Genomic DNA, 9,572 nt, shown 5'->3' with positions numbered 1-9,572 from the left:
GAGCGTGTCACAGCTGAAAGGGTTAAATGTGTTAAATGTGAGGCACCATTCTCCAAAACCATGGAACTAATCTCTTGAACAGCTGGCAAATTAAGACTTTAAAAACTGCCTGAGCAATGGCAGTCTAACTGAGCAGGCTCCAGAATGGGCCGGGAGGAGGTCGCACCCCCAGGTGTTTCACAGTCCTGTTGCCTCTCATATGGACTTCAGTCGTCCTCTTCTGTTTCACTCCCTGTCGATTTCTTATGGGTTGCGCAAGTAAAACTGGCAGGCAGGTGACCAGTGACTGTCGTGAAGGCCCAGCTTACAGCCACTTCCGAGACCGGTGGCATCATACCAGCACACATACTTTTTCTTGCCCTGTTTGCAAGGGCCTCCTCTATAGCATAGGTCTTGAACCCACCAAGAAGCTGCTGGCCTGATGTTGTAGCATTCGATGATGAACTTGAAATGTAGGAGGTATGTTTAAGAACCACTAAACCCTGGTGTCGGGACACCAGACCTTGAGCAGAAACCCACTTCCCCTTCGGCCTGGGAGCAGGCATCTATGTAATGTTTACTGAAAACAATTCAGTGCTTTAAAGCTTGATAGGGCTCAGATAAGGGCTGGCTCACTGAAATACCATGCCGTTCACACCTCCTATGGCTAGATGCCTCTTCCTGTTTCCCTGGGGTGTCTCCCCAATTCTGGGGCCGGAGATTAGACCACCAGCCAGGAGGAAAGAATGGTATGTAGATGAATGGCAGGAGTCCTTAAAAAGGGAAGCCCTTTTTCTTGGGGAGACTTCTCCTGAGATTTCGCCTGAGAGCTCTCCTAAGCGGACTGGGGTCTCCTCCTAAGCTGACTTGGGAAATATAAAGTTTTCTTAAAGCAACCGACCGGTCTCTGTGTCATCTATCCCGACCACCTCGCTACATTCTTGGATGCAGGCCGCACAGCAGGTGCGACACCCTGGTGGGGAGTAACTGGAAGATTTTCACCGTGATGCTGTGAGGCATCATGTCAGGCATGACTGAGGCCCCAGAGCTGCTGGTTTTTAAATCTGTCTCCAGGAAGTCCGGAGACATCACTTCTTCCAACTGGATGCCCTCAAGCACTGTTAATGTACTTTCCACCACAGAGGCTGCTGGGATGAACGGCTCCACAGAAACATCTTTCTCCTCACATGTGGTGTCTTATGGCTGACTGGCCTCTGACGCCTTTGGTGCTGTGTGTCCATTCAGTTGGGAACACTCTTGCTGGTCCTGTCCAGGCGACAGAAAAAACAACACCCCCAGCAGAGGGTCTTCAGTTTAAAGCGGGCTGGTCTTTCTCTACTGTGCACACACACAGTGATGCTGATACACACAGGTTCTGTTCCCTTCTCTGGTCAGGACTGTGGTTCCTGAGTGGTCCAACCTCCTTACTCGTACAATTGATAGTGTCTGTGGGCAATCCACTGGCTTGGAGACAGATGCAAGAGGAAAAGGGCAATTCATCAAGTTCATTTGCCATTTCTAGGCCATGACTGTTGCAGTTTTTCACAGCTGTTTGCTAATTCTGGAAGCTCACACCTGCTGGCAATGAGGGACAGCTCTGGGACATACCATCCCAGATCTGGTCACCTGCAGAACAATGAAAGCTGTGCAAGGTCCTTCACCCACCGACACTGACTGTGTGGGATGCGCCTTGGTGGCAGGTGCATCTGGGCTGCCTTTTCCAATGCCTTTTGTCATTGGCTTGAGCATTATTAGTGAGCAGTGCTCTGCCTACATTTTGACAGAAGTTCCCAGGTTCCCTCTTACCCTGGCACTTCAGCCACCCAGATCCTAACCTGGCGACTGCACCAAATACATGGACTGACTCACTCTGTGATCTGCCATCCTCTTCTCTTTCTGTGGGTTCTTCACAAGTTCCTGGAGAAGGGCTCAGGTACGGGAGGCACACCTTGGGACTGGCCATAAATCCTCACAATAGCAGGAGATTTGTGAAGTTTTTCTCATAGTTAGATAGCAGAGAACTGGCTCTCTCTGCTCAAGGAAGGCAGCCATTGCCAGGCGTTGGTGGCGCACGCCTTTAATCCCAGCACTCGGGAGGCAGAGGCAGGCGGATCTCTGTGAGTTCGAGGCCGGGCTGGACCGATAGCCTCCGAAACAATACAGAGAAACCCTGTCTCGTAAAAGCCAAAAAAAAAAAAAAAAAAAAAAAAAAAGGAAGGCAGCCATCTGTGTCACCTACAGAGGCCTCCCTGTACAGACGCCAGCCCCACTGTCACTCACATAATGCACAGAACAGTGCTCGATGCCACATGCAAATGGCTCAGGCTAGTAGCCCTGGCTGTTGGTTTCTCTCAGCCTTTCTAACTCTACCTTGGCTTTCATAAGGTCCCCTGATTTTTTTCCTTCTTTTAGTGGCTCTCCCATTGGTATCCTGGGAGCTTGTTGTTTTTCATAGATCCTATCCTATTGCTACTCTGGTGGGCTGCAAAGATTACAATCTTCTTCAGATTTCCAGGCTTGGTGACAGCCCAGCTACCAGGCAGTCCTTCTTCACTCTGGTGTACTGTCACACAGTCACATGCTTTTTGGCTTTCACATTCCGGCTCCTCTCCACAGGCCTCTTTCCACTTATGCCGCACAGAACGTTTGGAGACAGGTTTTCTACACGAGGCTTTGACAAGGGGGGGCTGAAGGAAAGACAATTGGTTTCTTGTACTTAGCTTTGCCCTTTTCATCACTGACAGTGTTTTGGTGGTTTACAGGAGTTCTCAGCACGTCCGTGCTGGCTTTGAGAGGGCACCTTCTCTTCCAGAGTTTCCAATATGGCTTAAGGTGCATAACAGATGTCAGTTAGAGGGTGAAGGAGAAGCATCAAGGATCCTCAAAGTTTTGGCCACTGCATGAAAAATGGTTCCTCAGTAGATGGCAACAAGATGGCTGGTCAGATCTGTGCTTCTGTGTGTCCGGGGTCTGGCCTGGGGCTGAGGCAGTCCCAGCCTCTGAAGGCCTGACTCACTTACCAAAACTGAGGCAGACCAGGAGCTCAGTGCTGAGGCAGAAAACTAGCATGGTATTTGTTACTGCAGTTTTGAAACCTATACATTCATCAGCACCTGGTTTGAATGAAGTCGCTAATTCTCAGTGAGTTGTCCGCTCATTCAGTGTTTTGGTTCTGATTTCACCCTCGATTCTCGAACAGAGTATGTTTGCTTCACTAGGCCTTGTGGCAAGTGCCACCTAGTCAGCCCCTAGTGTCTGTCTCTCTTTCCTTACCCTAATTCTCTTATTCTCTCTTTCACCAGCTCATACAGATTAGCCTCTCACCTTCAATTTTACCTGGCAGGTTTTTTGTTTGTTTTGTTTTTTTGAGACTGGGTCTCTCCTATCTAAGGTTTGTCTGGAACTCTATAGCTCAGCATTCCTCAAACTCATGTCCCTCCTGCCTCAGTTTTCATGAGTGCTGGGATTACTGATGCAATCCGCAATGAGCAGTGCACAACTCTTTTTATTTTTAATGTGTGTGTGTGTGTGTGTGCATATGTGTGTGCATGTGTGGTTGTGTGCATGCAGTTCCTAATGAGACCAGGAGAGGAATGGGATCCTTCAGAGTTGGAGGTGATGTGGGTGCCGGAACTAGGGTCTCCTGCAAAAACAGAAAGCCCTTTTGACCACTGAGCCATATATCCAGCCTCACAACTTTTTTTATTACTACTACTGTTATTTCTGTGATAAATTGCAGGTTCTAGTAGAGAAAGAAGAGAATCTAAGAAATCATTGTTTATGCTATGGTGAATTCATAATAGCTGGCTCAGATCTAAGATGTTAAAACTGACAGATGAATTGAGCTCTTGAGCAAGGAATAATTGTAGCACAGTTCCTGCTACTGGAAAACTCTGTGACCATTGGCACATAGTACCCTACTAACACCCTTGCCCCACTAACAATGCATATCCAAAGCTGCAGAAAGGCCTCAGGGCAGCCAGACCTTCCAGAAATCATTCTACTCACCAATGAAACTCTAAAACTAAGCTCTTTTATAACTTGGGACACACACACACACACACACACACATACATACATACATACATATATATGTATATATATACATATATATGTTTTCTCACTTTCTCCAGACCCTGTCACATACACTGAAGCCATCTGTCCCCTTCCTGGAGTCACTTTTCCCTTCCCTATCCATCTTCAGGAGCTTTCCCACAAGTTGCTTACCTTATAATCATTGTTCCAGGCTACACATAATAGGAATATTATGTCTTCTGGCCATTGGAACAATCAAATGTAATTATTCAGGCATTATGATGGTCTGCCCCTGTCACCTGGCAGAACGCACTCAGGCAGTACTCTGGTCAGCCCAGGGTCCCATTAGTACTAGTCTGCATGCAGATGCAAAGGACCCCTTTAAAAGACAGATCCCTGCCCATTCTTTCTCTCTAGCTCTCACGCTCTCTCGCCCTTTGCCCTCTCTCTCTCTCTCTCTCTCTCTCTCTCTCTCTCTCTCTCTCTCTCTCTCTCTCTCTCTCCTCCCCCTCTCACTCTCCTCCTCCCATTAATAAACTCCATGGTTAATGTATCTCTTGGTTCCAGTTCCATCATGCTATCTAATTTAAACAAAAGAACAACATTTGGTGAATGTGACTCAGCAGGTTTTCCTGACATTTTCTCCTGTCTATGGCAGTCTGAGATATGCCAGGATCCTGTAACACTCTTACCACTAGACAGGACTGCTAGACAGAAACTTAACAAAGAAATGAAGGAACTAATAGAAGTTATGACCCAAGTGGGTTTGACAGACATCTATAGAACATTCCATTCAAACACAAAATATTATACCTTCTTGTCAGCACCACATGGAACCTTCTCAAAAATTGACCACATACGTGGCAACATATCAAACCTCAACAGGTACAAAAAATTGGAATAACTCCATGTATCTTATCAGACCACCATGCTTAAAACTTATAGTTCAACAACAACACAAAATGCAGAAACCCTACAAACTCATGGAAATTGAATAATATGCAATTGTACCACCCCTGTGTCAAAGAAGAAATAAAAAAGAAATTAAAGACTTCCTAGAATTCAATGAGAATGAGGACACACATACCCAAACTTATGGGACACTTTGAAAGTAGTGCTAAGAGGAAAGTTCATAGCATTACATACCCACATGAAGAAACTGGAGAATAGTCACACTAGAGAATTAACAGCACAACTGAAAGCTCTAGAACACAAAAAAGCAAATTCACCCAGAGGAGTAGATGCCAAGAAATAATCAAATTGAGGGCTGACCTCAATAAAGTAGAAACTAGGAAAACTATAACAAAGAATGAATGTAATGAAGAGTTGGATTTCTGAGAAAATCAACAAGATAGACAAACCTTTATCCAAACTTACCAAACGGCAGAATGTGAACATCCAAATTAACAAAATTGGAAATGAAAAGGGGGACATAAAAATAGACACAGAGGAAATACAGAGAATCATCAGGTCATACTTTGAAAAACTGTACTCCACAAAATTCAAAAATTTAAAGGTAATGAACAACTTTCTGGATAAATATCACCTCCCCAAATAGACCTATAGCCCCTAAAGAAATAGAAACAGTCATCAAAAGACTCCCAACCAAAAAAAAAGCCCAGGTCCAGATGGACTCAGTGCAGAATTCTACCAGAAATTCAAAGATCAGCTTATACCAATTCTCCTCAAAGTATTCCATGCAACAGAAGCAGAAGGGTCTTTGCCAAACTCTTTCTACGAGGCTTCAATAACCTTGATACACAAACTGCACAAAGACACAACTAAGAAAGAGATCTTCAGACAAATATCCCTCATAAACATTGATGCAAAAATACTCAATAAAACACTGGCAAATTGGATCCAAGAACACATCAGAAAACTCATCCACCAAGATCAACTAGGTTTCATCCCAGGGATGCAGGGATCCATCAATGTAATCCACCATATAAAAACGTTGAGAAACAAAAATCATATGCTCATCTCACTAGATGCTGAAAAAGCATTTGACAAAATCCAACACCCCTTCATGATAAAGGTCTTGGAGAAATCAGGGATAACAAGAACATGCCTAAACATAATAAAAGCTATATACAGCAAACCAACAGCCAGCATCAAACTAAATGGACAGAAACTCAAAACAATTCCTCTAAAATCAGGAACAAGACAAAGCTGCCATACCTCTTCAATATTGTACTTGAAGTTCTAGCCAGAGCAATAAGACAACAAAAGGAGAAAAGGGGATACAAATTGGAAAGGAAGAAGTCAAACTTTCACAATTGGCAGATGATATGATAGTTTACATAAGTGACCCAAAAATTATACCCGGGCACTCCTGCAGCTGATAAATACTTTCATCAAAGTGGCAGGATACAAGATCAACTCAAGAAAATCAGTAGCCCTACTATATACAGATGATAAAAGTACTGAGAAAGAAATCATAGAAACATCACCCTACAATAGCCACAAACAACATAAAATACCTCGGGGTATTGCTAACCAAACATGTGAAAGACCTGTAATGCAAGAACTTTGAGCCTATAAAGAAGGAAATTAAAGAAGATGTGGGAACAACAGACCTTGGCCGGAAACCCACTCCTCCATCAGCCTGGGAGCAGGCAGCTGCGAGACAATGTTTACTGAAAACATGTTTACTGAAAACAATCCAGTGCCCTAAGAAATGTTTACCAGAGCCATAAGTTCCTGATAAGGGCTCGGTAAAGGCTGGCTCACTGAAACACCCTGACTTTGATCTTCCAGATAGCTAGCTACTTCTTTCTGCCCCCTGCTGTCACCGATTCTGGTGTCAGGGATTTAACCACCAGCCAGGAGGAGAAAGAGAGATGTGTGGGAGATGTGTGCGTGTATGTATGACAGAAGTTTTTCTGAAGGGAAGCGTTTTCTTGGGAAATTCTCTTAAGCCGACTTGGGGAGCATAAAGATTTCTTAATGCAACCGACCAGTCTCTGTGTCATCAATCCCAACACCCTCGCCACATTCTTGGATACAGGCTGCACAGAGGGTGCAGCAAGAAGACACCAGAAAATGGAAAGATCTTCCATGCTCTTGGATAAGTAGGATCAACATAATAAAAGTGGCAATCTTACCAAAAGCAATACACAGATTTAACACAATCCCCCATTAAAATCCCAGCACAACTCTTCACAGATCTTGAAAGAACTATAATCAACTTTATATGGAAAAACAAAAGACCCAAGATAGCCAAAATAATCATGTTCAACAAGGCAACATCCAGATGCATCACCATATCTGACTTCAAGCTCTATTACAGAGCTATAGTCCTGAAAACAGCTTGATATTGGCACAAAAATAGACAGATAGACCAATGGAATCAAATGGAACATCCCAACATTAGCCCATACTAGTATGAATGCCTGATCTTTGACAAAGAATCTAAAATTATACAATGGAAAAAAAGCATCTTCAACAAATGGTGCTGACATGTAGAAGACTGCAGATAGATCCATGTCTATTGCCATGCACAAAATTTAAATCCAAATGGATCAAAGACCTCAACATAAATCCAGCCACACTGAACCTGTTAGAAGAGAAAGTAGGAGGCACTCTTGAATGAATTGGTACAGGAGACTGCTTCCTGAAAACAGTCAACAAGACAAAAAGGCAACCCACAGATTGGGAAAAGATATTCACTATCTGACAGAGCTGATCTCCAAAATTTGCAAAGAACTCAAGAAGCTAGTCTCCAAAACACCAAAGGATCCAATCAAAAATTGGGGTACATAATTAAATAGAGAATTCTCAGTAGAGGAGTCTAAAATGGCTGAGAGACACTTAAGAAAGTGCTCAACATCCCTAGCCATCCGGGAAATGCAAATCAAAACAACTCTGAGATACCATCTCACTCCTGTCAGAATGGCTAAAATGAAAAACTCCAAAGACGTTTTATGCTGGAGAGGATGTGGAGAAAGGGGAACATTCCTCCACTGAGGGTGGGAGTGCTGACTTGTACAGCCACTTTGGAAATCAGTATGGAGATTCCTTAGGAAAATGGGAATCAGTCTACCAGAAGACCCAGCAATTCCATTCTTAGGCATATACCCAAAAGATGCACATTCATACAACAAGGACATCTGTTTCACTATGTTCATAGCAGCATTATTTGCAATAGCCAGAACCTGGAAGCAATGTAGATGCCCCTCAACTGAAGAGTGGATAGAGAAAATGTGGTACATTTACACAATAGAGTACTATTCAGTGGAAAAAATAATGGAATCTTAAAAATTTCAGGCAAATGAAAGGCACTAGAAGAAACCATCCTGAGTGAGGTAACCCAGTCACAAAAAGAGAAACATGGTATGTACTCACTCATTTATGAATTTATTCATGAATCAGGGGAGTAATTCCACTGCCAGTGAGTCTGGGAAGCAGAACCTTCATCCAGTTACTGATGAAAGCAGAGGCAGATACTCACAGACAATGAACTGAACTCCTGGAATCCAGTGTCAGAAAGAGAGAAGTGATGGGTAAAGGAGTTAAGACTGGGATGATTTAACCCACAGAAACAGTTGACCTGAACAAGGGGGAGCTCTTGGACCCCAGATTGATGCTTGTGTGGAAAGTATGGGACTGACCCAGAACCCCTAAATTTGGATGTCATTGAGGGAGGCCTAGGTAATCTATGAGGCCTTGTGTAATACTTATCCCTGGTGTACAAATAGACTTTGAGTGCCCATGTCAGAATATGGAATGCTCTCTCAGCTAGAGCTCTTTGGGGAGGGCCTAGGCCCTGCCCTGGATGAATTGTCAGTCACTGGAGATCCACCATGGAGGGCCTTACCCTCCCTGGGGATCAGAGTGGAGATTGGGTGAGGGACTGGGGAATTGATAGGGAGGGTGTGGGAGGAGGGTAGGAAGAGGGAGCTGGGATTGACATGTGAAGCAAGCTTGTTTCTAACTAAAATAAAAAATAAAATAAAAATAGAAAGTGGGAGGTACCCTTGAGTGAACTGGTACAGTAGACCACTTCCTAAACATAACTCCAGTAGCACAGACAGTGATCGACAATTAATAAATAGGACCTGCTGAAGCTGAGAAGCTTCTGCAAGGCAAAGGACGCAATCAATAAGACAAAATGGCAGCCCACGGAATGGGAAAAAATATTCATTAACCCCACATCTGACAGAGGGATATCTCCAAAAATCCAAAAAGAACTCATGAAGCAAGTCTCCAAAGCACCAAAGGATCCAATTAAAAAGTGGGCTACAGAACTAAATCAAGAATTCTCAATAGAGGAGACTAAAATGGCTGAGAGACACTTAAGAAAGTGCTCAATATCCTTAGCCATCAGGGAAATGCAAATCAAAACAACTCTGCGATACCATCTCACTCCTGCCAGAAGGGCTAAAATAAAAAACACCAAAGATAGTTTATGCTGGAGAGGATGTGGAGTCAGGGGAACACTCCTCCACTGCTGGTGGGGGTGCCAATTCGTACAGCCACTATGGAAATCAGTATGGAGATTCCTTAGGAAAATGGGAATCAGTCTACCACAAGACCCAGCAATTCTACTGTTAGGCATA

General features: G+C 43.9%; 1 pseudogene; it reads right to left on the bottom strand.

Annotated features, from left to right (window-relative positions):
- Positions 1 to 206: 206 nt before the first annotated feature.
- LOC101822535 lies at positions 207 to 2,817 on the bottom strand (annotated as a pseudogene).
- Between the last annotated feature and the right edge of the window lie 6,755 nt (positions 2,818 to 9,572).

This window comes from Mesocricetus auratus, unplaced genomic scaffold (assembly GCF_017639785.1).
Source record: "Mesocricetus auratus isolate SY011 unplaced genomic scaffold, BCM_Maur_2.0 Super-Scaffold_6730, whole genome shotgun sequence".
Classification (NCBI taxonomy): domain Eukaryota; kingdom Metazoa; phylum Chordata; class Mammalia; order Rodentia; family Cricetidae; genus Mesocricetus; species Mesocricetus auratus.
Note: the sequence above shows the minus strand (reverse complement) of the source record. Positions and strands in the feature narration are given on the sequence as shown.